The sequence below is a fragment of the Pelodiscus sinensis genome, chromosome 2, assembly GCF_052426305.1.
Source record: "Pelodiscus sinensis isolate ZL-2025 chromosome 2, ASM5242630v1, whole genome shotgun sequence".
NCBI classification, from domain to species: domain Eukaryota; kingdom Metazoa; phylum Chordata; order Testudines; family Trionychidae; genus Pelodiscus; species Pelodiscus sinensis.
The window spans coordinates 205,635,985-205,663,150 of NC_143053.1; the positions used below are offsets into that span (position 1 = coordinate 205,635,985).

A 27,166-nucleotide genomic window follows, 5' to 3' on the forward strand; every position below is an offset into this window, starting at 1 on the left:
ACTACATATACACAGACTTGCGGATCAAGCTGATTATCTCTGTATGTTCAATCTGTTATTTTATTATGTGTTTTTAGTTTCAGCCTCACCAAAGTTAGTTAAAACAGTTTGAGACAAATGACAGTATCCTGAACATATTTTTGGAACTAAATTAAACCTTATTGAATTAAGTATTTTATGAGTCTATTACATTAAAAATGCAATTGTATATATTTTATTATGGAATTGTATGTAACTCTTGGAGGAGACAGGATTAATGCCAAACAGCAAGATGTTTTAGGAACTGCAAATGATTTCTGGGACCAATACAGGACCAGTGAAACTCCTAGGAACTAACTACTCTGTCCCCCTTTTTGTTGTTGTTGTCGTCGAGCCTTTTCCTTGAGCAAAAAACCAAGGCTGATTATCTATTCAAAGTCTCATCAAAAGGCTCAAACTAAATGAGTGATCTACAGAACCATGAGGGTGCCTATTCAGAGCTGAAACTGTGAAGAACTTCTGACCACAGGAAAAACCACTAAGTAGGGTTTGAAAGACCAATCACTAACTAGAGACCATGTTGGAGTTGGGTGATCTCTGGTCAGCTGATGCACATGCGTGTTAGTTCTGGTATTGTTTTTAAAACGTTTTCTCTGTATTGCTTAACTGTGCTCCCTTCATAACAGGGTGTATTAATTTAGTACAAAAGCAAGTTTACTGGCATGTTTTATGGGTGACAGAGGATGGATCACTTGATGATTACCTGTTCTGTTCATTCCCTCTGGGGCATCTGGCATTGGCCACTGGCAGAAGACAAAATACTGGGCTAGATGGATCTTTGGTCTGACCCAGTATGGCCATTCTTATGTTCTTTTGTCAAAATTCCTTGGGCTATATATTTCCCATTACAAACCAAGAAACTGAATCCTAATTAGAAAAACATTCAGATTGGATGTTTGATTTCCAGTTTAACTATGATTTAATTGCTATTTCAGAAGGTGTTTGATCTGTGTAAGGCACAATGTTACATCCTTTGATGTGCAAAAAATAATCTTTCAATAAATGTAAAGTGTACCTATTCTAATTAAAAAGCACATTAACAAATTAGTCAGTCGTGTGTATGTATGTCACATTAGTGACACTTATCCTTTTAAAAATCAAATGTTTGTAATCGTACAACCATTATGTTTTTGATATACCAATACGCTGCTTCAATTACATCACTACAACTGCCCCAGGACTTAGAATGACTTATAACTCAATGGAAGTCACAAAAAAATGTATTTTTTTTCAACCGAGCACCACAATCTATCTATATTTCAGCACATATCATTCATAGCAGAAACTTCAGAAATAAAAGCCAGACTTTTTAACCACAAGATGTGAATCACATCACGTTAGCCAGGAAACCAAAGGTTTAAGATGATGCATGTTCAGAAATAACAAAGACAGTAAAGTCTGTCATGCTAACTACAATTTTTGACAAATTCTATAGTAAGCCTCGGTAACTCTGTGGACAAACTAAATTTTAAAGTCTGCTTTTTCACCAGATAAATTAAGTTTCTCCTGTCAGAGTAGGTTAACCACTACTTGTCTTTTTGCAGAGTCAACCTATACTGTATGTAGTATTTAAAATTGTACTGCATATCTTTTAGGTGGTATAGAACCATTCTTTTACATATGTTTATGTTCTAATACTACCACTTTCTGATTATGGTTTTGCAGTCTTTATACACAATAGTGTGCATTTTTATTCTCATTTCCCCTCTCCATTCACATCCCTTTTTGAATCCTTCTGCCATCTCCTCCTGTTTTACCACATCACATTCAGGCTTCTTATCCTCACTGCTAAAGTTCTTCAAAACTCTGACTTTCCCCACCTGTCTTTGCTTCTTGTGTCACTGCAACATCGCTTGACCCCAACAGTAGGGAGCCAAAAATAGGTCTCTATAGTGGTAGCACAGAATCTAGGGATGTGACTCTTTTCTGTGGATTTTTATTCATGCACAGTGAAATTTGTTTCACATGAACTAAGTCCAAATAAGTGAGCTGCAGAGGGGTGAAATGTTAAGAGAGTCAAAAATCTATCCCCTGCCTCACAATGGCCAGGGACTGAAGTGCAGCTACACATGATAGCTATTTATGGGTTTACACAAGAATTAAGTGCCATTAGATCCATGTAACTATTGATCCTATGGCCCACTCCCCTGGCCTACTTGAATCCTATGCCGAGGTTAATCTCCTCAACCAGTAACCCCTCACCCCTTTCCTCAAGCAACCCACCACATCATAAGTGCTACAGAGGGCCTTGCTAAGTTCCTTAATACCAGGGTATAATACAATCTTAACAGAACTCAGCATAATTTAAATGCAATTACAAAAGGTCCTCAGAATTATTTGAAAACATAAGTAAAATTACTCAAATGGGCAACATGTTACAGTATATGCTATTATGTTTAAGAAAGGCACTTTTACTGTTGCATGTCTTTCTTCTCTCAGAAACTATGAATTCTAAACAAAAGCTCTTGGCTTCCTTGGGGCACCAGGACCAGATGAAATGGGGCATGTTGCTGAGCAATTGCTCGACTTCTGTGGAGATTGGGGAGAATGAAGACCTGTAGTGGAAGCTTCCTTCCAACAGCTGCTGCCACACATCCAGGATAATCTTTAGTGTATGTAGTGCCTCCCATCAGGCCAAAGAGGTGCTATGATCCTTCGACCTTCCCATGGTTAACGCCTCAACCCAATCAAGATTTTTTTGTCTTGGTCCCTCATGCAATAAAAGGAGGGTACAGGTTTGTAGAGGAGAAAAAGAGAAGAGTGAATGTCTTAGGAAAAAAAGACCTTGAATAGAATGGAAAGAAAAAAAAAAGTAGGGATTTGCTTTCTTTCTTGTTTGCTTGCTTAAAGAAAAATCAACTAGAGTTCTTTTGCCACTGAAGTCAAAAGTGTTTTGTTAGCAAGACCTTCCCTCCACCCCTGATATCTACCCCTATCTGAAAAATTAAGAGGTCTGCCAGGATCTCTGTCTCAGTAAAATTTGTTCTAGAACAAATCATTTTTGCTTGCTTACATCAAGGTCACTGATGAAAAAGCTTGATGGGCAGGTACAGAGAATTGTGCCTAGCCAAAGCAGGAGCAGACAGCCAAGGAAAAATTGATGAATTCAGTAGAACAATTTTTTTATGCTGACATTGACTAGCGATGAATCCAAACTTAAAAAACATGGCTGCAAGCACCTTTGAATTTTGGAAGAATTCAGTTTTGGATCCAAACAATCTGACATCTTTAGTCTAGAGAATTTAACCTGTAGAACACAAAAGGACTTGGTAGGGTAAATATGTAGAATTTTTGTCTCAAGACATCAGGTTTTCTTTAATGAAGCTGAGCTACACTGTGTATACCAATTTGGACTCAGAAAATAAAAAAATGTGAATTTCTCAGAGGGGTAGCTATGTTTGTCTGTATTTGCAAAAACAATGAAAGTTGTAATTTGTTGACTAAAATCCCAATTAGCTTCACTTTTTAAATGTAATAGTTATACTCTTCATTAGTTTTACAAGCCAAAGCAAACAAACAAAGTCCAACTGAAATCTTCCAGCGGCCGTAAAGTTTGGATTATTGATGCACGCAGACAGGTCAAGTACTGTTGAGGTTTCACATCAGCTTCTTCTGTTTTACTTCCATATTTTGAAAGCTTCCCTTAGGTATGGAACACATCTGTTTGTGTCTCAAAAGAACAGAAATGCTCAGTTTGAAATGTGAGGAAGATTCACCTCACAAGACAAGTGCAGATTTCTGCTGGCCAACTTGTAGCAGGGTACAGCACAACGGAGAATATGAACAGTTGCCCTTGCCATTACTGTACAAACAGACAACTTCTCTTAAGACATGACCTCCGGGCTAACTGGAGAATTTATTTAAACCTAACAAGTGAAATATTTCCAGTTGACCTCTGTCTGCTTTACAATATTGAAGACGGGCCTAGCTACACTCAGGGCAGAGCAGCTGTCCACTAACATAATTCTGATTGGCAAAGTGCAGAAAAGAAATTTTAAAAAATATCCTCCATATCCACAACTATCCCCTGGCAGAGAGAGAAATCCTGGCCTTGTTTAAAAGCCAATTGAAATTTTGCCAATGTCTTCAATAGGATCAGGATTTCACCCTACATTGTGCTTCCATTACATTATGCACTTTATTGAAAGTGAAATTAAAGCTGTCTAAACATGTGAAATGCCCTTAACAGGTTTAAAATAACCAATCATGAAACAGTTGCAATACATACTACTAACAGATCAATTTTAGGGATAGTGCTTTGGTAATTATATTTTCTTCAAGCTATCGAGAGAACAGGTACATTTCAAGTGTGATGTGTAGTGATTTAAATGAACCCCCTCTATTATTAGTGAGCAAGGTCTCATTTTGTGGGAATGGCACTGAGAAAGTACTTCAGGCTACATAGTTTGAGGGGAAAGAATTTGGAAAATCTAGGGGTGAAATGTTTATTTAATCATGAGTTAACCAGACCAGGAATTCACCTCACATATCTTTATATTTTTGGGACAAGGAAAAATGAAACCATAACTACTATTTTGTCTTAGTAATTGTATTAATTAAAATGAGCCATAGCAGCCAGAAAGCAGGAAGTGTGGCTATTGAAACACAAATTATGGCTAAATAATACAGGAGTTAGCAATAGCATTCAGAGATCTGAGCATACCACTGATTTCTTGGGATCATATTGCCGAAGATTTTAGTATACTCAAACAGAGAGACGGTAGTCCTCCCCCCCCCCCCCCCAATTTCATTCAGTGAGCTTTGAAATCACTTTACAAATCACCTGGCAAAATCAGGTGGTTTTTTAAAAAATGCATTGTGACATTCATATATGTAACAGGCCATAGAACAAGATCACTAAGATGCTTATAACTTGCTTACTTTGAAACTCCTTTGTCTTACTCATCTCTGATAATAATAGAGCAAATGTGTCAAGAAAGGGGAAATGGGTCATATTCCATGTGCTTGCACTTCCTTAATTTACTTGAACATTACTTCATACCCATTTTGAACTGGAGGGGAAAAACAGGTTGGTATGCTCTACTTCCTATACCCCAGCAAGGACACAACTGGCATTCATATTCTTCCCTTTGCCCTAGACCCAGGGCCAGATTTACACTTTATACACCTCTGGTCACAGCATCTTTAGGGCCCCTTGCTACAGCTCATGATCTTCCCAAGGTACACAGTTTTAGAGAACACCAGAATCTCTAGGCACATGCCTATTGTGCCTAATTGGAAACCTGGCATTGCCTGGTCCACCACAGACTTATCTTCCTCCCCCTGCTCCAGAAGTGTGTGTGTGTGTGGGTGGGGGGGGGGAGGTGGATGTATTAATTGTATACAAATAAAAATGCAAGAACCTTAAAGTTGCATACTTCTTGATTCCCCTCCCTGGTTTCCCCTACAGCTTTACTATCATCTTTTCATCTTCTTTTTTCATTGTCTCCTTATATTTTAAATGTTATTTTCTTTAATTTTCTGTCAATTTTTTAAATCACTTGCCCTCTTCCTCTTCTTTGGTCTCCACCGGCAAACCATTCTTTGCCTCCGCTTTGACTCTTCTGTTATTATTTTTAATTTTCTGTTGATATTTATCCCTAACAAAAAACAGTTGATAAAATGCTATAACTTAAGATCAGTTAATTATTTTAAAGTTCTTATTTCTATATAAGAATAACTTATAAAACTTTAAGCATGTGACTAGTTCCATGGAAGTCACATGCTTAAAGTGAAAAATACTCAAGTACCTTGCTGGACAGGGTTTTATTGCACAGCAATTTGGGCTTTAAAAATAAACATAAAATTAAGACATTAGTCTTGTTCCCTTGCCTGGGTAATGGCCAAAGTGGCTCTAACTGGCATCATTTTTCCAGATTTGCCTGTAAAATCCTGCCTCCTCCTTGCTTAGTGAGACTACACTCACTGGGTATGTCTACACTACCCCCCTAGTTCGAACTAGGGGGGGTAATGTAGTTATACGGAGTTGCAAATGAAGCCCGGGATTTGAATTTCCCGGGCTTCATTTGCATAAAGCCGGCCGGCGCCATTTTTAAATGCCAGCTAGGTCGGACCCCGTGCCGCGTGGCTACACGCAGCACGGACTAGCTAGTTTGGATTAGGCTTCCTATCCGAACTAGCTGTACGCCTCGTGGAATGAGGTGTACAGCTAATTCGGATTAGGAAGCCTAATCCGAACTAGCTAGTCTGTGCCGCGTGTATCCGTGTGGCACGGGGTCTGACCTAGCCGGCATTTAAAAATGGCGCCGGCCGACTTTATGCAAATGAAGCCCGGGAAATTCAAATCCCGGGCTTCATTTGCAACTCCGTATGACTACATTACCCCCCCTAGTTCGAACTAGGGGGGTAGTGTAGACATACCCACTATGTCTACACTGCAGCTGGGTGTACACGTTAACTCTACTTCAGCTAGCACACTAAATCACAGCAGTAGAAACAGGGCTAGCCTGATACTTGTCTCCACTGCTGTGACAATCAATCCACAAAGGGTCGATTTAGTGAGTCTGTCCAGTGAAGACCTGCTAAATCTACCACCGATCACTCTCCCATTCCTCTGGTACTCCATTAGAACAAGAAGAGTAAGGGGAGTCAAAAAGAGTGTTTTCTTATTGACTGAGGGTGGTGGAGCTCGCAGTAAGTTGATCTAAGCTATTTATGTGGCTAATGAAACCCATATTGTATGGCTTAGATAGACCTGCCTTCAGCCTCTGCCAGCTCTGCAATGTCCACACTGGTGTTTCTAGCAGACTAATTTATGTTGAAGCAAGCACAAGACCGTATTCCTGGGCTGGGAAGCTTTCTTCTAGCTGCAGTGTAGACATATCCACTGGGACTACTGCATCTGAATAACTCTTCACCCGAGGGACAGGAAATAGGGTTTGCTTTTAGCAGCATAAGGATCACTTTTAAATGGGGGGATAATACACCACAAGACAATATAATTTATATATCAGAGTCTAAAAGATAATCTGAAAGAAGGATACCTTAACACTGGTTAGTGCCCAATGATCAGGTAGAAATAATATATTTTTGTCATAACATGTATTTTTCTATCATATGTAGAAATTAAAGGATGGTGATTTCTCTGCAAAAGCAACTTCTAGTCATACATGAAGTTATCAAGATTGCTATTCAAGATGCTTCATAATAATATAGTGGCATAAAGACTGAATGTGTGAAGTTCTGTGACCAAACTGCTAAGAGGAAAGCTGCACTGGACCATTCATTGATTGGATCATCACATATTTAAGGTAGCACAGGTAAGATATGAATGGGACCAATAAGATCCATTGGCAATACAGTTTTTAATATACTTGGAAAGCAAACTTTTAATGTGGTGTCAGAAGCTGCAAATCCTTCTAATATATAAGAGTATGAATAACCTAACCCATTCCAGAGATGGGTTTTCACAATTATGACAACAGTCAGTATATGAATTAATACATTCTTTGTACTATTCGATTTAAAATTTTGAATAATTTGTTCTCATACAAATAAAAGAATGCAGAATTTGTCAAAATATTCAAGACTCTTAAAATGCAAATATGTATTATGAATCGTAATAAATATATCTATGTTCTTACCTTATGTTTGCTAATAAAATTCCAGCTAAGAGGTGAAAAATAGGTCAATTCAGTTCACTCATGAAGGTACAGTACAATAGCTCTCAATGTGAGCAACCAAAACAGATAGAAAGCCTGTCCTGTTAATGGAATATTCTGTCATGTAAATAAATGATTTCCGTACTATGAAATGCTCGACTTTTCCGTTCAGTGTTTAGGGTGGACTGTACTCTTTAGCAGAGATTTCCTCTCTTGAATAAAGAATGAGAACTGACAACAAAATGCAACAAATGTGTTACAGTTACACAAAGCATGATTCCTCATATGGAAATGAATCACTTATAATCAATTTTCAAATCATTTCTGTAACCTGCCATCATGGCAAAATTTTAGTAGGTGAAGAAACCCTCAAGCCAAATATTTTAAAGGGAAAATTAAGTCACGTCTAACTTGATTTAATAAAAATCTTTCTAATTTCTATATTCTCTTTAACATATTTTAATAGTGAACCTCCGGGGAGACTCAAAGGGTAAAGTAATAAGAGCCAAGCTTTCCCCTTTAGACTGTTGCTTTAAATCTAGCATGTGGCAGATGTGATTGAAAAGTTAGCATCCAAAGGCCACCACATACAAAATTATGTGATTTTAGTCATATTTCCTAACTGACCTAAGTTAAAATTAGTTGTCTGATATCTGTATCTGAGTATGAATATTGGTCCAGATCCTGTAACTTACTCTTCTTTGTTTGATCTTGCTTACCCCAGAATAAATCAGTACTGAGTCCAGCAAAATCAGTTACATAAATTTCAGTTTACACTGAAATACCTGAGATCAGGATGTGGTGCATACAACTTTACTCTCTTTTATTCTACAGAAGTTATTCAAACTAAATTTCATATATTTTGTAACTACAGTTCATTCCATTGGCCAATGCATTAAACATACACACACACTCTCTTGTCACTGGTTATGGTTCTTCTCCAAAAACTGTTACTACCATTCTGGTCACATTTTCCTGTTTTTGCCTGCTGCATCTTCCAGCTGCTATCAGACTGCATTACATTCCTTTAAAAATATGGTGCATGCACTACTCCTGTGACATTAAGTACACTTCACATGCTAATTATAAACCACATATATGCTAACTCTTAACTGCTTCATTGCTGAATCCTGCAACAGGTGCATCCAGGAAATGTGCTTGTCTTGAATATCTGGCCTGACTTATGTTCCTGACCTTCCAGGCATTTGAACACAAACGTGCTTAGGAAAGTGTTGGCCAAACACATTTGCATTCCAGCTGCAGCAAAAGTGGTTAAAAGAAGAAGCTAAGACAGCTGGGTCCTGCGTCTGACTTGAGTTCCCCTTTTTCTTTTGGATCATTCATGTAGCATTTGAGCTTGCTGGAATCAAGCTCAAATCTAGTTTAAGTCTAGGATTTTAAAAATAAACCACAAGAAAATTAAATAGAACTCCATCAACTTCAGAAAAAAGTTTGTCCAAAGTCAGCAAAGAACTAGTCTACAGAAGACATATAATTAACTTACCTCAGCTTTCCCTCACTGTGCATTTCTTTTTTAGATCTCAACTTCTAGGCCTGCAGTAAATCACTCTGCAGACATTCCAACATGTACCGTGGAAGTGATGTTAAATCCTCACATCAACCATGAAAGACAAAGAAGTAATGTGAGTACCATTTTAATGTATTCCAAAAGATTCATAATCTTGTAGAACAAAAAAGTGCCATTTATCTCCAGAATTCTAAAACTACTCAATAATAAGCAAGCAAGCACTCATAGGCCCAACTTCAGGAAACCAGTCAGATTAACTGCAGTGGGACTTAAACATGTCCTTACAGGGATCTCCTGAAAGGGAAGTTAACATGAATCAAACTATAATAAATAAAATGGCAAAATGAGAGGAATTTTATGGCCCTTTAAAATATCCCTAGTTCAGGTTTACCTGGGCTGGTCACAGAAGTTTTCCAAAATAAAATCACCTTAAACAGAAAACCTTGATAGTGAAAATCCTTTCTCAGATGGCTGCATCTAGACTACCCCTGCCACGTCCAAGGAATGTGTTTGCTCTTCCACTTTTTTCCCATGGAAGAGCAAACACACTCTTTTGGGAAGCCGTATATACCTCATTTCATGAGGCACAAGGGCTCAGTTGAAAGAGGAGGCTTTTCTGCCATTTGGCCCTATCTAAATGGGGCCAAATGGTGGGAAAGCCTCTTCCAGGAAAAAAAAGTGGAAAAAGCTACGCAAAATGCGGTGTGCATTTTGCGTAGCTTTTTCCACAAAAAACATTGCAGTGTAGAGCTAGCCTGAGAGTTGGGTAATGGGAATGAAACTCCAGGTCACCTTTTTTCCTTCTGGAGTAGACTATCCATTGGTAAACAGTCCCTATCTATTTTTCCCCTTTCCCCCTCACAGTCATAAAACGGAAGTTTTAGCACTGTTTTTCACTCTGAATTTTTATCATGATTGATTGAATGACCAACTGGGAAAGCAGGGAGCCTTGTTCCACCCTACATTACAAGTCTCCTAACCCTTGAAAAAACAGTCATTTCTTCTCCCTGAAACTCAAACTTTTCAAGAGACTATTTCCTTCAACCCTGTGATGACTTTTCCTATTCCTCAGATCTTTGTTTGGTTGAGACTACTTGGACCCAGTATGCCTCTCTCAGCCCAATTCCTCTTTTTCCTAAAAGGCTCCATTATAAAGACATCGCAGTGCACAAAAGCTTCACAGGCCACCTAGCTACCTCTTGTCCATAAGTGCTACTTTATGTAACATAAAACTGTTTTTCCCTGTGTATGTTACTGAAGGATCCTCAGCATGAAAGATTGCTTTAAATAAACTAATAATGACATGGTTAACACCTTGGACACTTCTGTATAAAATGTCATGCACTGTGAACATCTTCATTATAATTTATTGCCGTTTCAATTCTAGTACAAGAGAAATGAGTTTCCTTTACAGGAAAATAATGGCTTCTGTTATTACCCATCTGCAAACAGAGATAAGAACATTGAAGCCTTAACAAGTGGTGTCCACCTGTGATACTTATGAAACACAGAGATGCAATGGACCAGGTAAAATTGTGAGGTTAAAATAAAAACAGATGGCTAGAAAAGAAAAAGTCTATAGATTTAGGAATAACACGTAGGCTCAAGAGCATAAACAAAAGGACAACATTCAATTACAGTCTCTTTTGATGGAATAAAATGTATTAGAGAAAGGCATTTCTCAATAGTGAACTGAGATGTGGGGAGTTAAAATAAACATGTCTTCTGTCTCATTTTGGCATCCATGGGAAGCAAGAAGTTCCATTTTCTGAATAACATCCTAAATTCCCAAGGTAGTGCTTTTATTCTACTTTACTTTGCTCCTTAACAAAATAAGCAGAAGCAACCAAAATAATTGCACAATGTCATAAAGGAAATAGTATGACTGCACTTCAGAGGTGGATAAGATTGGTCCATAAAAGCCGGAACTTTGCACTTGAAATGTCTAGTGAACGCGTACTATTTTTAACATGGTACAAGGACTGAAAATGTGTCTGATTTTGCCTGCCTGGAAATGAAAGAAATTTTCCTACAATTGAGCCAGAACAAGTAAAACGTTAACCTATGTTAGTGCCAGTGGAAACACTAATGTCGTCTGACCTTTCTCAGAGCTGGCCTGCATGGCGTACAAGTGCTGACAGTTAATCCCATCACTGCTTCCACTGGCAGATCCACTGATGGATCCTTGTGTAGTCAGAGCCACTAGGAGAGACTGGTCCCTTAGGCCTTGACTAATTTAGGAAAATTAGAAGTTGGCATATTGCAATTTGTCACTGGTGGTAACAACAGTGTAGACTGAACTGTAAACAGGTCTCACCAATTTTAACCACAGTGCTCTACTCTGCATAGGGTTACCTGACGCTGGTAAAAATACCTGAGACCTTATCCATACTTGGAATAGATATGGTTTAGCAAATCAAGGCTAGCAACCATATAGCTGCACTGGTACAAACCCTAAATGTAGGCAAAGAAAGCCTTGATTTGCACCAGTTAAACCTACCCCCTGCTTGAAACCAGGGGAAGTTCAGCTGCTGTAAATCACAATCTTTTTTGCTTGCTCTTGGAGTTTATTCAGTGCATTTATACCTGCTGTTGTTCACCAGTTGCTGTATCCCAGATACAGCGATTGTTGAAGTCCAGTAACAGCTGCTCTAGTGGAGAATTATTAATCCCAATTTTCCTAGCAAGCATGCAGGTTAATAAGTCTTAGCTCTTCAAAAGTCCCATTTAAATCTATTGTGAAGTAAGATGTTGGTCAACATGAACAAGCGAATCAAATGAAGAATGTAAGGGTGTATGTGTGACAGAGAGAAAGAGAGAGAGAGCGAATGTTAGTAATAATTTGTCTCTGCTTTAAAGCATCTATATTCTATTTCAGTCAGAAGCAAATGTTTATGTCTGAGCTCAATTCAGAAAAGAAAGGATGTATAATGGCCCAATATGTCTTTCACATGTGAATATGAGCTTATATCTTAAAAGAACTCAGAAGCCAATAAAACCAGCGTTGTTGTTCTTCCCCAGATAAGAGTCAATATAAAACTGAAGCTAAATCTTTTTTCGTGCCCTGGGATGATCGCCAGAACTAATTTAGCACTCTTTCATTCTGTTAACCAGGGTTAAAGATATCATAAAACAGTTCCTTAGGCTTAGATGATGAAATATGCTGTATGCTTTTGTTATACAGAAGTATGCTGTCATCATCCCTGGCTGTCAGTACAAATACACAGGGACTAGGAAAGTGTCAAAGGAAAACACAGGGAGAATGGTCTTAGAAACACCACCACCATAACATTTTGTTGTACTCCCATTCATTACATTGTCACTGAAGTCAGTGTTGTATAAAGCTCTAAGCATTTCCCAAATAACATGGTCTGTTCATGCTAACTCAACCATATCATATAAACCTCATGAGCAATGAAGCCCCGATATAGTCTGAATTCCAGAGATGTGGTTGCATGACACCAGGATCCCTCCGCTAACCCCAATGAATTTTAATTCATTAATTTAACAACAGAAAGGAGAGCCAAGACTAACAGGTTTTATGCTTATTTTCACCCTTCTTCCCAAAGGCTACAGGATTGCTAAAAGAGGCTAATTGATCTCTAGACAGAATGGTGGTGAAATACCACACAGCTACCATCAACATGCATTTAGCAAAAAAGTCTACTGCTTCTAAACTCCTCTCCTCACTTGCTGCCCTAAGATGTTCATAGACCTGAGCTGTCTTAAGAATAAGAAACGAATGGCGCTGCCCAAGCTACATTTAGATATTCAAAGGATTGTGTCAAAGACTGAGATCATAGCAACAATGAATTCACTGAAGAACTGGCTTCAGAAGGATAATCTGATAACCAATATTCTTTATGCTATGTAAAATGACCATCTCTTGCTACAAGTATGTCTTTGTAAAACCCCATAAAAGTTTATTGGCAATAAACCTCTTTTTCTCCACTGGTCCTCAAGTCCAAACAGTGTTTATTCTGTTTCAGGAGAAAACACAAACTGCTGATTTACAATTCATTTTTCTAATGTGGAATGGACCCTTTTCTTTATTGACCCTCTAATACAATGAGATCACTGCTACTTTTCAAATAGGATGGTAAGGATTTGAGAGTAGATTAATTACATAAGTAAAACAGATGCATTGAAAATGTGCTTTATTCCAGAGCTTCTACTTCCAGCATAGACCTGGAAATGGAAAAAAATGAAGCAGTGATACTATTCAAGACATGCACGCAATGAACCTACATATGCAACCACATCTTCCTATTGTTAGCGTTTTTCAGTCCTTCCCTTCATTACTTTCACTCATTTCAGCTTGACATAAATGAGCTAGACTCCTCTAAACTCTTACCATCTCGAGTGGATCATCCATGGGACTCTTATTAGCAGCAGGAAATACAGTTTCAGGGATTCAATTCTTCATTTGTAAATTCCTTAAGCAGGAACCATGAGTGAAATCCTGGCCTCAGTGTAATCAATGGGAGCTTTTCCAGGATTAAAACGAGTCCTGGATTTCACTCCTTGTCTTTTTGCTTTTCTTGTATACATGTATAAATACGAACAGAGAGAAACAGAGAAGACTGATGCTTAAAACAAGCAATAGAAAAGTCTCACTCACATATGTGCTGGGACTAGGGGTACTGTTGCATGCTCTGACTCAAAGTGCTTTCCATCATATATTGGGTTCAGTTTGGTTCAGTGGCTCTCAGTGACCCCACTGTGCAAATTGTTCCAATGTCCTGGCTCACTCAGTCTCTGGGATCATGGTGTTTTAAGCCCTAATAGTGTGAATACCACAGCAAATGCTGCAAAAGCTTTAAAATGCTCACCTGGAGCCCTCCCTATTATTATTCGAAAATCTATAAACAGAAATCTCTTAATGATTCAGTGGTGACTCAGTGTGTGTCATTTATCCTGCCCTTGTTGCTAAGGGAACTTGTGGCCCACTTCCAGCCACGCCATCACCATACAAAACAACGATAAGCCACAAAGTCACTCTGCTACTGACCTCACAGTTGCCAAATACCAAAATCTTGTGAAAAACAGAGTACATACCACTACTGTGTTAGTGGTGTCATCTCAAAATCCTATGATTTACTGGGTAGGTATCTGGACAATGATATAATCTGCAGTTTAGCAACTTGCCAACATTGTGGAAATTTGTAACTGGTTTATAAACAGGTTCAACTAAGCTGATCTGAGCTGCAGCACAAACCCACTTTTAGATGGCATGAGGGAGCCTAATCTGTGTGGTTGTTTTTTTTTTTTTTAAACTGAGCTGGTTTCAAGATTGTTTTATTTTACTGAATTGGTTTCAAGAAATAGACTAGACAATCTCCCATTGAGTTGATACTCTTGCTGGTTTTAAAACTGGCTTTGCTGATTTCAAACCCATTTAGAAAGAGTCCTCAGTTTGTACTGGCTTCTGGGATCATTCAATGATTTCTGCCACTTTCCTCAGAGAAGGGTTTGTACCCTTTTTGTGATCCTGGTGACCTACCAAGAAAAGGAGTGAAAGGAGGGTAAAGAAAAGCAGCGTCTACTTAGGTTTACTCCATGTCAATCACCAGGACATCTGAGTCAAGAGGTTCTGTGTATGTCACTATTGGTGCTCAATCTTGCAAGTTGCTGAACACTTTGGTCCCAGTCCAGCAAAGCACTTACTGCATTTTTAACTTTCAGCAAAGGATTTAGATCACTTAGATCCATGCTCCAACCCTCAGATTATGCAATGTATTCCTTAAACATCAGCACTGCAACAAACAACATATTCATTTCCTTCTGTGACTAAACTGGGGGTATTCTGTCATACTGCTGAGACAGACACAGAGTAGTAAGTTTCAAAACGGTCAGGCCTCATTGTGAATAAGAACAACATATTCTAATAATTCATGCATCATTTTGGTCTCAAGTGTCAAAAGCAACTGGAAAAAAATAGCTGGAAAAACTTGTGGAACCCTGTTTGTACCTTCCCCAATATTTCAGAAATTAAAGAGTTCCCTAAAATATCATGAAAACATATCTCTGCGGACTTACTGATTATTGAAAGGATACTTTTGTGGCACCAGAAGGTTAGAGTGTATTTTTCTTATGGCCTCAAGTGAAGAAAGTGTATATCTTCATGCAATATATCATGAACAACTGATGAATTTCTAAAATTTATTATGTAAATGTGCACAGGGACTGGGGAAAACCAATAATAATTGAATGGTGCTTTGCACAGCTTGAAACATACAAATACAATATATAAATAGCACATGAATTAGGCTATCTGCTGAAAAGCAAGGGGATATTTATTTCTCCTCTGCCAAAATTGTAGGTAAACATATGGTCTGTATAATTATTTATATCTATTTTTAGGATTTGGTGCATGATTTTGTATTTCATGTATTTTTCTACTTAGGAAAAAAAGTTAGAACTCCTTATCTTAATTGATAGTAAATTCCACTCTAGGTAAAATCAACACACAACCTTTAAAAAGAAAAGCATTTGCATTTAAACGAGCCATAGATAGATTTCAAGCTACAGGAATATCAGGCTTCATTCTTCAGGGCATAATATAATCTCCATCTGAGGTCAGAATAGTGTTTTGAAAAAAGCCCTTTCTTTTTGTATAAGATTGCACAACTGGCCAGATGCAGACAAAAGATATAACAAATATTTAGCACTTCCTGATGCACTGGGGTTTTTTTCATCTATACATCTCAAGGCACATTTTATAAGATTGCTATGTCCATTTTGCAGATAAGGAAATTGAGAAAGAGAGAGAGGTTAAGTTATTTGCCTAATGCCTAATAGTAAGTCTCATTCTCTCAGTTACTGTTACTGTATATGGGACAGGGCACTAGAAGGTGAAGTAGTGGCTTCAAACCATTGCTTTGCTGTCATATTCAGGAGCTATGCAAGGCCCAGCTATAACTGTTCTTTGATTACTTATGGACCTTTTGAAGCAGAGAATACCCATAGTGTACTTCAGCTATATCCCTGCTGCAGGGTCTGGGAGCAAGGCTGACATAGAGGCCCTCTGTTAACTGTGCAGTGGCTGAAGAGTAGCTGTTCCCAACTATTTAGGAGCCAGTGGCCAGAGCAACCAAAAGGTAGCTTAGTATAATGAGAATCAGGCTCAGTGGACTGTGGCACAACTGAAAACAGAACTCCTCTCTGCTCACTCCTAGTCAAGCTATTTTGTACCTCACAGAAGTGTAATGTTAAGAAAAGGTTATTACCTGCCATGTTCCTATTAAAGTTTTAAGCATAGATAACTGACACTAGTCTGAGCACTAGCTAAATTGTATTTAGCAAAAAACTGACTTCACTGGGTCCAGGATTTGGCCCTCGCCTAACATTTGAGAACACTTTTTACACTGACAAGAGGCTCCCTTTTGCTGTCAGCTCCTTTTCTCATTGGCAATTTGTAGGAAGTTGCATCTATATAACCGACGATAGAATTGGATCCAATCCTGTCTTGGGAGTACTTGTGGAAGGTGTGTTGGACAGCAAGCGGAACTCTTTCCCTTCTTCATTAATAATTTTTTCCATGTCCCAAGAGGGCTTCCCAGCAGGGGGAGCTGGAGAACACACTCACCTTTTGAAGAACCGTGTGTCACTCTGGGCTAGAATGTAATCGTGTTTCCTTTTTCAAATGATTAAAAGAGTCTCCAGCTGAAAATAATTGTTTCACTTTGCTGTTAAAGACTTAAAACTATCTATGGGTGTGTCTACACAGCACACTTATGTCGAAATAATAATGCGAGAATCTACACAGCAATTCTGTTATTTCAAAATAAATTTGAAATAACAGATGGCTTATTCAACTTCTATAAACCTCATTCCACAAGGAACAATGCCTATTCTGAAATAGCTATTTCAGAATAGCTGTAGTGTGGATGCTCCACTGCTCCTATTTAAGCTCCTCCCTAGGGCCATTCAAAATAATTATTCTCTAGTGCTTCCTGGGGCTCAAAATCAAGGTAGTGCAGCCACATTAGGGGAACCTGCCTTGGACTAATTTCAAGGCTTCCCTGTAGTGTTGATGCACTATTGCAAAATAAGCTATTTCAGAGTATTTCATCCAGAATAATTTATTGCAAAATAAGTGTGCAGCATAGACGTACCCTTTCGAAGAAATATTCAGGGCTTGTCGAGCCGCTGCGAGCCCCACTTGCCAGATGTACTGTCCAGCGTTCTGCGCATGCACAGATCGCCTGAACCTGGCTCTTCCGGGATGTATTCTACTCGCCACGGGCAAGTAGATTACACAGATTGTCGAGCCCTGGAAATACACATAAGAACAGAAAGCCAATGAACTACAAATTTTTGATAAGCTAGTAAATTACTCATTGCAGAATTCTAATTGGAGAGGAGAACATTTTTTAGAATGACCCACAATCAGCGATGTGCTACTTGATAGAGACGATATTATGTTCCCACAGTTCTTAGGAGACATTTATCCCATTGTAATACTTAGTTAATCCTTCTATTGACATTATCCCATTTAGTAGACACAGCGTCTTGGGAAAATTAAAATGGTGCATCCATCATTCAGTAGTTCAAAGGGTTAGTAGAAGTAGCTTAATTGGCCTCCTTCAACATGCTATACAAGAAAAATTTGGGGTAAATTACAGCCAGGTTAGCATTTCTGTGCCACACCTACTAAGCCTACTGTAGGGGTTTTTACAGGGATAAAAGAGGCATGTCCAGATTGTATCTATCCTCTGGCACATTCCTCACTGTAGGAACAGCTCTTGGGGCCACAGGCAGCTAGACACAAATTAGAGCTGACTCAAAGCTGGCCTAAGTTTTGCTGAGAGTCACACTAGCACAGGGGTGAGCAAAAGAGCCTTCGCGGGATGGATTCGACCCACCAAGTGAGTTGATCCGGCCCGTGGAGGACCTGCTGTTCCCCCACAACCCCAGGCATTGATTGGTACCGCACACTCCTTACAGGACAGGGACAGGGTGGGAGGAGACTTTGCTCTCACCCCTATCCCAGGACAATCAGGACTTGAGGGAGGAGGGATTACATGAAGACTCCTCCAGCCTTGCAAAGGGCTTAGCACTTAAAGTCAACTGCCAGCTGTTGCTGAGCTGGTGGTTGACTAAGCACGGTGCTCCCTTGCAGGGTGGGGGCAGGGACTGAGAGACTTCATGTGCTCCCCCTCCCCAGGCCCTGATTGATCTGAGGGCAGCAGGGGGAGCATGCAAAGTCTTTTCCCACCTTTAGGGGCATGGGTACCTAAAGGGAGCTGCCAGCTGTTCTGAACAGCTGGCAGTTCTCCCAAGGAGAGGGCAGCAAAGACTTTGCATGCTCCCCACCCTCAGACCTATCAGGGTCTATGGGTGGGGAAGCACAGAAGTGTTCTGGCCTGCCCCATCCACTTGAGGCCCCACCCCTTATGGGATGGTCTAGGGCCACTTCAAAAATTTCTGAAGTGTCCCCTGATCAAAAATTATTGCCCACTCCTGCACTAGTACCTAGGCAGCCTCAGGATGAGGGAAACAAAATGCTGGCATAAAGTTACCTTAATACCCTTTGGGTATGGGGTTGACTACAGGGGCACCTTTGAGACTGACACCCAATGTGCTAGTATTGCCACTGAGATCACCTGCCTTCCCTCTTGGGCACCCCACCACCCTGTTCTGCTCCGTCAGAAGCTCTGGTCTCCCCTAGCCAAGGCACAGAATTGGGGTAACAGGTCCCTCCCTTCCCCTGCAGAGTAACACAGATGCTGAACCAGCTCAGCTCTGGGAGGGCTCAGCTATAAGACTGTTTACAGCCCCAAAGAGGACCAAACCCCCAAATAAATCCATCTTAGGCTGTGTCTAGACTGCAGGGTTTTTTGAAAAAAGTAACCTTTTTTCGAAAGAACTTCACCTGTGTCTAGACTACAGCCGCGTTCTTTCGAAATTAAATCAAAAGAACGTGGCTTTTCTTTCGACGGCGGTACTCTTCATTTCACGAGGAAGAATGTCTTTTTTCGAAAGTGCTCTTTCGAAAAAAGGCGTTCTTGAATGCAAACAGGGCTTTTTCAAAAGAGAGCATCCAGATTGCCTGGCTACTTTCTTTCGAAAAAGCGGCTCACTTTTTCAAAAGAAGAGATTGCAGTCTAGATGCTCTTTTTCGAAAGAAGCTTTTTCAAAAGTATCTTTCGAAAAAGCCTCTTTTGAAAGAGGCTTGCAGTCTAGATGTAGCCTTAATCAGTATAAAAGTTTTACACAGAAAGCTCATAAGGTCAACCCGCTTTATCAGTGAAAAAGAGATATGCACAGTGGTTGCTCCACCCCCAGGGAACAAATATTTACACTGGGTTTGATAATAAACAAAAGTGTTTTTTATTAAGTATACAAAGAAGGATTTAAGTGACTGCAAGTGAAAAAAGACAGATAAAAGTAACAAGTATCAGCAGGGTAGCCATGTTAGTCTTATCCTCAAAAACAACAAGAGGTCCTTTAGCACCTTAAAGCTTAACAGATTTATTTGGGCATGGGCTTTTGTGAGCTCCGACCTACTTTGTTAGATGCCGTGATAAAATGGGGCTTAGCTCACGAAAAGCTCATGGCCAAATAAATCTGTTAGAGCAAAGTAAATAACTAAGCCAAAATAAACAAAACACACCAGCTAATCCTAATACATGGGTAAGAAACTTGTTACATGCAAAGTCTTACCCTAGCAGTTGTTCTAATCATCTCTTTTATAAGCTAAGCAGGCTCCGAGCTTAGGCCAAATCCTTCCCCCTATTCTGTCTTAGATATTTCCAGTAGGCATCTTGGGTGTCAAGTGGGGGTCTCCCAGCATCTGGCAACTACCACCTACTGCTTGGTTCCCCATCTTTATATCCCTTTTCCCAAGGCAGGAATTCTTTGTGCTCAATTCAAACTTTACTCACTTTGAATGGAAAAATACCAGATTCAAAATGGGTTCCAACATCAGGTGACCTGTCATATGTTCTTGCTTACAAGAAAAACAAAAACATTCACAGATTTTTATCTTGAGCACTGGGCCATTAAATTTCCAGATTATCAGTGATGGCCCTTGTTAGCACATTTAGAATTATAAACAGATCCACATTTCTAACTTCAGATACAAGAATGATACAGGCACAGAAGTAGATTATATTACATTCAGCAGGTCATAACTTTACAAATGATATGTTACATGATACATTTTGTCTAAAGTCTATTTGAGTTATGCATATTCATAAGCTATTGTTCATATAACATGAGGGTGTGACACCCCTGCCCTACCGTTCTGCACTGAGCAAACAAATGGACAGGGAGTTATAGTTTTCCACTTCAAAATATGGGTTACATGCTTGCAGTAGTTGAATTTATCCATGGTATAACTGACAGAAATTTTAACAACCACAAACCTCTGCCTTGACCTCTATATCATGAATGTTTACTACTTTCAAACAACTTCAAAAGGAAAAACTGCAGGTTTAACAAAAATAGGCTATTTGCAGAGATTCTAGCCTCAAGGTTATACTGTATAGGCTGCGTCTAGACTGGCACGATTTTGCGGAAATACTTTTAACGAAAAAGTTTTTCCGTTAAAAGTATTTCTGCAAAAGCACATCTAGATTGGCATGGATGCTTTTGTGCAAAAAGTGCTTTTGCGCAAAAGCACCTGTGGCCAGTCTAGACGCGATTTTGCGGAAGAAAGCCCTGATCGCCTTTTTAACCATTGGGGCTTTTTTGCACAAAACAGTTCTTCCCTGTCTACACTGGCCCTCTTGCACAAATATTCTTGCGCAAGAGGGCTTTTTCCCCGAGCGGGAGCGTGAAAGTATTTGTGCAAGAAGCACTGATTTTGTACAATACAAAGTCAGTACTGTTGCGCAAATTCAAGCAGCCAGTGTAGACAGCTGGCAAGTTTTTGCCACCCTATAGTGTATAGTCTAGACGCACCCTATAGTGTATTGCTATGTAGTCAATTGAAATGAATGCATTTTTCCTTTTGTAACATAGGATACTAGAGTCATGCTTTAAACTCCAAGTGTTGGCATGCATTAAAGCCTGGCAAATGTTTTAAGTTCAATGCTGGAAGCCATGTCTCTTTTTAGGAAGTGCTCAGGTCTTGAACCTTAGGGGGAAATGGTATCTGTCTAAATACTGCTATGACTATATCCACAGATGTTAAAAGATCTGTATCCAATAGCCCCAAAGACATTTAGAAGAAACACTCAATTTTTAATGACTGTCAGTTTTGATTAAAAATAACTTACTCCAGCTTCCTTTTTTATGTCTACAATTTTAATTTTCCATTTCTCTCTTTATTCAGTCAAAGAATCTATTGAGTACTGACCCCAATCTGGCTTCTAAAACTGTAGTTATACAGTATTCTGTTTTTCAGAAGTACTTCAGATGAACATGTGGAATATGTTTTAAAGCTTCCATCACATTTTCATAAGAGATCCCTAAAGTAATTTGAAAACACTCATTACATCTCTATGTCCCTGTGAAATATATAATGGAGGGACCACTACGCCCACCACCAAAATAGAACCACCTACAAGGCTGAATACAGTAGTCACACACCATTCTGTTTTAATCCAAGATGGAATGTTGCCAGGACACAAGGTTGCACATCTCTACTCTTACCAAATCTGTCATACATAGTGTATATGATTTTGTTTTCTGCAACGGCACTTTTAGCTTCTAGAAATCATCTTCCAGTTTTGGTCAGGTACTACTGTGTGTTCATTGGGTGTTGCAATTTCTGAAGAGACATGAGTTGTGTTCTCTTGCATTAAGACCATACTTTAAGACGGTTCCCCTGCACCGTCGGGGCTGAACCCGCGGCTTCCACAGCTGCGGACGATCCCTCCGTCCCCGGCTGGTGACGGTGTTGCTTCACCCTGTTACATTAGGACTTTAATAGGGTTCAAAAAAGAGCTAGATAGCCATTGATGGACCTAACCTCCATGAATCTATTAGCCAGGATGGGTAGGAATAGTGTCCCTAGCCTCTGTTGGTCTGGAAATAGGTGGCAGGAGAGGGATCACGTGAGGATTACCTGTTGTGTTCCCTCCCTCTGGGTCATCTGGTATTGGCCACTGTTGGCAGGCAGGATACTGGGCTAGATGGACCTTTGCTCTGACCCAGTATAGCCATTCTTATGTTCACAGCCCAGCCAGGATGAGAGCTGTGCAGGGCCAGGCAGCTGTGGAGAGGAAGCACCAAGAGCAGCCTCCCCCGCCCCACTTGCTCATGTGCCCATTTCCTGGGCCTCATGCCCAGCGTATGTGGAGGATCTGTGGGTTCCCACAGCTGCCTGTGGCATGGCTCTTACCATGGCCAGTCTGCACCCCTATGATGCCAACTGAACACCACCTCCTCCATGATTGGAGTAGAGTAAAAGTCAATGAAATTAGTCAACATAAGCAACACAGTGTCTATACTGACATTGTGTCTACCTGTTCTGGCTTTCAGAAGCCATCCTACCATGCCCCACACTGCAGGACAATCAGTGCAAACACTCCTGGTGAGGATACACATTGCAACACAAGAAGCCAAGAGCAAATATGCACATTTTTTACTTAAAGCTGTCCAACTACAAAAATTGGACTTTGTCAACAGTAAAAGTTTTTGCTGGGGAAAAAAACAAACCTGTGGGTTTAATAACATATTTATGTTAACGGGAAATTTCAAAATAAAACAAAAAGTCACCTTGAAATTCAAAATTAATCAGACATGTTCATTTCATTTTGTGTGAATTGCAATTTTTCATTTCAAACCACCAATGCTAGTTCCAAGTCCCAACGGTACCACCTCACTGAAACATACAAATTATCCATTCATTTACTATGTCTCATTGATGGAGGACCGAGGAAGGGAATATATTAAAAGCATCTTGTTTGGGCAGAGGGTTAAGAAAGGCATTGGAGGTTAAGGAGGAGAAGGAAATGAAAGGGTAAAATGCCAGTTTTAATCCTCACTTTTTCCTCAAAATGCCAACAAACATTCCCATAGAAGTTTGTGTGCTTTTAAAACACACTTTCCAACTCCAAGGTAATAAAACTAAAAGTCTTGATCCACCAAAGTCATTTTTTCTTATAGGCTTCAGCAGGTGTTGGTACGGACCCAAGGTAGCAGTTTTATGCCTCAGGATGCTGTCACAACATGAGCTAGCAGCCCACAAATGCATAGCCTGTTGTAGCTTATTGCTATGCTGTGTCAACTCTTCAAGCGGAGTCTGATAGCATGGAAATACAGTTGAACTGAAATTCCCTTGATATACATGTTAGGATCCTTCACTGTTAACTAATCAGAGCAACTTATGTCACTTTGTCCATATTATAAATATATATTACTAAAAGATTTAACCAGCATTGCTCGGGTCCTTAATTCAAATGATGTAGGAAAGGGTAGGAGAGATGTCCTGGAGGCAAAATTTAGGTTGCTAGGAAAAAGACTGAAATCCAGGACCTCTGTGGTGGCATTCTCAGAAATGCTTTCAGTTCTGCGCGCAGGGCCAGGTAGGCAGGCAGAGTCTCAATGTGTGAATGACACGATGGTGCAGGGAAGAGGGGTTTAGATTTATTAGGAACTGGGGACACTTTTGGGAGAGGGGGAATCTATACAGGAAGTATGGGTTCCACCTAAACCAGGGTGGAACCAGACTGCTGGCATTGAACATTAAAAAGGCCGTAGAGCAGTTTTTAAACTAGGAGATGGGGGAAAGCCGATTGGTGCGGAGAAGAACGTAAATCGGTGGGAGACTTCTCTTAAAGGAAAATCCATTGATAGAGATTCTCTAGGCTGTAGTCATAAAGAGAGGAGGGGAGAGGACAATCAAGGGGCAAGAGCAGACAAACAACCACATACAAAGGAATCTAATACATCAGGAAAGGGCAGACAAATAAACAGTGGCAATTTTTTTGAGTGCTTCTACACAAATGCTAGAAGTTTGACTAATAAGATGGGTGAACTAGAGTACCTTATATTAAAGGAGGAGATTGACATAATAGGTGTCACAGAAACCTGGTTGAATGAGGAAAATCTGAGGGACACAATCATACCGGGATATAAAATATATCGAAAGGATAGAACAGGCTGTGTGGGTGGCACTGTATGTGAAAGATAACATAGAATCAAATGAAATAAAAATCTTAAATGAATCAACATTTTCAATAGAATCACTATGGATAGTAATTCCATGCTCCAATAATAAGAATATAGCAGTAGGGATATATTATCGACCACCTGACCAGGACAGTAATAGTGACATTGAAATGCTAAGGGAGATTAGAGAGGCTACCAAAATAAAAAACTCTATAATAATGGGGGATTTCAACTATCCCCATATTGACGAGGTACATGTCACCTCAGGAAGAGATGCAGAAATAAAATTACTCAATATCTTAAATGACTGCTTCTTGGAGCAGCTGGTACAGGGACCCACAAGGGGAGAGGCAAGTCTCAATTTAGTCCTGAGTGGAGTGCAGGATCATGTCCAGGAAATAACCATTACAGGACCGCTTGGGAATAGTGACCATAATATAATAACATTTAACATTCCTATGGTGGGAAGAACACTTCAGTAGTCCAGCACTCTGGCATTTAATTTCAAAAAGGGAAATTACACAAAAATGAGGAGGTTAGTTAAACAGAAATTAAAAGGCACAGTGACAAGAGCCAAATCCCTGCAAGCTGCATGGAAACTTTTTAAAGACACCATAATAGAGGCCCAACTTAAATGTATACCCCAAATTAAAAAACATAGTAAGAGACCTAAAAAAGAGTCACCGTGGCTTAACCACCATGTAAAAGAAGCAGTGAGGGACAAAAAGGCATCTTTCAAGAAATGGAAGTCCAATCCCAGTGAGATAAATAGAAAGGAACATAAACACTGTCAAATTAAGTGTAAAACTGTAATAAAAAAAAGCAAAACAAGATTTTGAGGAACAGCTAGCCAAAAACTCAAAAAATAATAGCAAAATGTTTTTTTAAGTACATTAGAAGCAGGAAGCCTGCTAAAAAAACAGTGAGTCCCCCCCTAGACAATTGATACACAAAAGGAGCAATCAAGGACGATAAAGCCATTGCGGAGAAGCTAAATGATTTCTTTGCATCAGTCTTCACGGATGTGGATGTTGGGGAGATTCCAAAACCTGCACCGTCCTTTGTGGGAGATGAATCTGAGGAACTGTCCTGGTTTGAAATGTCATTAGAGGAGGTTTTGGAACAAATAGAAAAACTTAATGTGAACAAATCACCGGGACTGGATGGCATTCACCCAAGGGTTCTAAATGAACTCAAATGGGAAATTGCATAACTGTTAACTGTGGTTTGTAACCTATCCCTTAAATCGGCTTCCGTACCTACTGACTGGAAGATAGCTAACGTGACACCAATATTTAAAAAGGGCTCTAGAGGTGATCCCGGCAATTACAGACGTTGGTACCAGGCAAATTACCAGTCTAATGTCGGTACCAGGCAAATTAGTCGAAACAATAGTTAAGAATAAAATTGTTTGGCACATAGAAGAACATAATTTGTTGGATGAAAGTCAAAATGGTTTCTATAAAGGGAAATCATGTCTTACTAATCTATTAGAGTTCTTTGAAGGGGTTAACAAACATGTGGACAAGGGAGATCCAGTAGATATAGTATACTTAGATTTTCAGAAAGCCTTTGACAAAGTCCCTCACCGAAGGCTCTTGTGTAAATTACATTGTCATGGGATAAAAAGGAAGGTCCTTTCATGAATTGAGAACTGGTTAAAAGACAGGAAACAAAGGATAAGAATAAATGGTAAATTTTCAGAATGGAGATGGATAACTAGTGGTGTCCCCCAAACGTCAGTCCTAGGACCAATCCTATTCAACTTATTCATAAATGATCTAGAAAAAGGGGCAAGCAGTGAGGTAGTAAAATTTACAGATGATACTAAACTGTTTAAGATAGTCAAGACAGAAGTAGACTGTGAAGAACTTCAGAAAGATCTCACAAAACTGAGTGATTGGGCAACAAAATGGCAAATGAAGTTTAATGTGAATGAGTGTAAAGTAATGCATGTTGGAAAAAATAACCCCAACTATATATATAAAATGATGGGGGCCAATTTGGCTATGGCATATCAGGAAAGAGATCTTGGAGTTATTGTGGATAGCTCTCTGAAAACGTCCACACAGTGCGCTGTGGTGGTCAAAAAGGCAAATAGAATGTTAGAAATTATTAAGAAAGGGATATAAAATAAGACACAATATCTTACTGTCCCTGTATAAATCTATGGTACGCCCACATCTTGAGTACTATGTACAGATGTGGTCTCCTCGCCTCAAAAAAAGATATTTTGGCCTTGGAAAGGGTTCAGAAAAGGGCAACTAAAATGATCAGGGGTTTGGAAGAGATCCCATATGAGGAGAGGCTAAAGTGACTGGGACTTTTCAGTTTAGAAAAGAGGAGACTGGGGGGGGGGGATATGATAGAGGTATATAAAATCATGAGTGGTGTGGAGAATGTGAATAAAGAAAAGTTATTCATTAGTTCCCATAATATAAGGACTAGAGGACACCAAATGAAATTAATAGGCAGCAGGTTAAAAACTAATAAGCTAAAGATGTTTTTTACACAGTGTGTAGTCAACCTGCGGAACTCCTTGCCAGAGGAGGCTGTGAAGGCTAGAACTATAACAGAGTTTAAAGAGAAGCTAGATAAATTAATGGAGGTTAGGTCCATAAAAGGCTATTAGCCAGGGGGTAGGAATGGTGTCCCAGGCCTCTGTTTGTCAGAGGCTAGAGACGGATGGCACAAGACAAATCATTGACTTCAGTCCACCCCCTCTGGGGCACCTGGCACTGGCCACTGTCAGCAGACAGGCTACTGAGCTAGATGGACCTCTGGTCTAACCCAGTACGGCCGTTCTTATGTGCTTAAATAATGTTTGTGTTTTGGAAAACAAAATGGAAGTGTACATGATTCATTTAAATCATTACTCTGGGGTGGGGCTGGAGATGAGGAGTTCAGTATG

At 39.6% G+C, this 27,166-nt stretch overlaps 1 long non-coding RNA gene across 2 annotated transcripts in view; it reads right to left on the bottom strand.

Annotated features, from left to right (window-relative positions):
- LOC142827328 (uncharacterized) overlaps positions 1-27,166 on the bottom strand; it is a 143,886-nt gene that overhangs the window by 13,130 nt on the left and 103,590 nt on the right. The window contains exons 2-3 of one of the 2 annotated variants that reach the window (XR_012902015.2): positions 17,307-17,464; positions 13,148-13,377 (exon numbers count right to left, since the gene is read on the bottom strand). This is a non-coding gene — a long non-coding RNA (uncharacterized LOC142827328). Of the gene's footprint in view, positions 1-13,147; positions 13,378-17,306; positions 17,465-27,166 lie in introns of those variants that run through there. The other variant, XR_012902014.2, reaches the window with a different exon arrangement.